General features: G+C 40.6%; 1 pseudogene; it reads left to right on the forward strand.

The window, feature by feature from the left end:
* The window catches only part of LOC105978647, a 13,571-nt pseudogene extending 12,624 nt beyond the window's left edge, over positions 1-947 (forward strand).
* The last annotated feature ends 1,569 nt before the right edge of the window (positions 948-2,516 follow it).

Genomic DNA, 2,516 nt, shown 5'->3' on the forward strand with positions numbered 1-2,516 from the left:
GTACTTTGGACATGTATCAGGAGGGACAGATGCTCGGAGAAGGGCATCGTGCTCCGTAAACTGGAGGGTGAGCGAAAAGGAAGAAGATACTAGGGAGAGGGATTAATAACATCGCTAGAACAATTGGCTCAAACATAACAGCAGTTAGTAAGAGCAGTGCTTTGATTCTTACTGTTAGTAAGAGTCAGTTGAACATCTCCTAAGAACAACAATAGGCAGATAAGTATGGGGGTAGACTATAACCCTGCCACACATCTTTTCTGATTTTACACCACACAGCATTGCCTTGTTCTGTTTAAATGGCTTTCTCTTGGTTCAAGCATAGGCTTCACCTGAGTGTAGTTAAGTGTTCTGAAGTTCCCATTCTTCTTGGTTCTATTCATACTGTGTTACAATGCAGTTAAATGCCTTTGTGTAATTAATAAAACACAATAAACATGATTCTGGTATTTTCTGCTGTCAGGCAAGACCCATTTGACATTAGCAAACTTTTTTGTTCCATATCCTCCTTTTGAATCTGGCTTACATTTCTGAAGTTCCCTGTCCATATACTACTACACCCAGGTTTTCATTTTCTTCAGCAACATTTTACTTCTATGTGATATTAAGAAGCTTGTGCAGAGCTCTGAGAGGGCGGAGGGAGGTGCACACTGCGATGTTGACCGGAGGCCTCGCCCAGACCGAATCACCGTGTTAAAGGTTTCCTTTAAGATTCTGCTGACATCACTCAGGGCTGCTCTACCAAGTGCTTTGTTCCTGAAAGTACCCCTTTCACAACAGTCTTAAAGTTTGCAGCAGAAGAATTTAAAGTACCTGCAGCAACAAGTGCAATTACCAGCAATGATGGAGTAGGAATCAAGCCTACACACACTCCTGGAAAGGTATTTCTAAAGCTTGGCTCAGAACTGGGAACCATTCCTAGAGATCCAGTTGGAAGTTGTGAATAGCCGCTTTGAGGAACACACTTTCAGGATAAATTTGGTGGAGATTTTTGTAAAGTTGAAATCAAGCTCTGAAAATGCCAATAGTCAATACTTTTGATTTTTCTAACCCTGTAATTGTTACTCACATGCTGAAAGTGAAGAGGGAGTGCTTGCTAAGAGTGTGGCTGTGGTCACCTTATAAGGTCACATAACCTGTCACTGCTACCTCACAACATGAATAGGTAGTTCATTTTAGGGAAATAGATGACCAAACATTTGAGAAGTGGAGGGTACTTCTGACCACATGAAACCATTTGGGAATGCAAACTTTATTGAGTTCTGAATCTTAATTATTTATCCTTGGGTTAAATTTTTTATATGGTTGTGGATAGAAGTTTGTTTGATAGCACCTAACTTGTGGGACTCAGAAATAGTAGAAGTATTAATTATATACAGACATGAAGATAAGAATAGACCAACAAATAATTAAACTTTCTGTGATAGGTAGCTTTATTGTGCCAACCTGGCCAATAGGAAAATGTGGGATTAATCAAGCTGCAGTTTGATTGGAGGGCAAAGAGATAAATGGGTTGGCAAGGTCGGCCCTCTCACTCTTACACTCTTTTGATCAGACCAACTTGCAGCTGCTTTAGCTAGTTCTCTGCCTCAACCTGTGAGCTTCACTACCTGTGGGACAGCCAACCCGTGGATCGTGTCACTAGCGCCTGCTGTTCCTTTGGAACCTGCTTGCCACACTGCTGGTGTGTACATCGCTTGAGCTTAAGGCTGGTGGATCCTGTCATCTTGCATTACTTGAGTTTGATATCCCATCCAGGCCTGCTTCACGAAGCTCCTGAGCTGCTGACTGTTGGTGACCACCCTGCTGTTTGCTGCCTGTGGGTGGACTCTCCCTGCATTGCCTGAGGAAAGACTGAGCTGTCTGCTTCCTTGACCATGGACCCAGCAGCACTTGTGAGTTGAAGGAATTTCAATATTAACTGTTCCATGAAAGTGAGTTGAACTGAGCCTTCATACTGCTGTGTGGATTAATTAAATGTTATATTTCTTTGTACTGTATATATATATTCATAAGTGTCCTGGTTTTGTTTCTCTAGAGAACCCTGCCTAACACTTTCTAGCATTGATTTTTTTCTTTAAGACTGTATATTTATGTATAATTACAGTTTAATAATTGTACTGCCCACAATTGGATTTTTTCAAATCTAGCCCATTAAGTCTATAAATTGACATCCCAAATCAAATGGTTATAACCATGATCTTAGTTTTTGTGGTGGTGATTGGTATTTAATACAATAGAAGCATCCTTTGCTGAGTTATGTGTTTCTTTATTCAGAATTTGTAGTACCACCTTTAAACAGAAACCCTTCAGAAAGTGCTGTCCCTTTGAGGATAGTAGTTTTAAGCATCTTTCAGAAAGAGGGTATTTTTGCTAAGAACATCTGAAATTCACAGCTAAGCTGGAGGACATGCTAACTGGAAGTGAGGATTTAATTTCACATACTTATGAATAAAGACCAACATTTAAGAAAGTATTAAAGCAGCAGCGAGGGAAGGGAAGGTGGGAAGCCCCAA

Source organism: Echinops telfairi, unplaced genomic scaffold (assembly GCF_000313985.2).
Source record: "Echinops telfairi isolate 266 unplaced genomic scaffold, ASM31398v2 ScPeMD7_9;HRSCAF=40, whole genome shotgun sequence".
Classification (NCBI taxonomy): domain Eukaryota; kingdom Metazoa; phylum Chordata; class Mammalia; order Afrosoricida; family Tenrecidae; genus Echinops; species Echinops telfairi.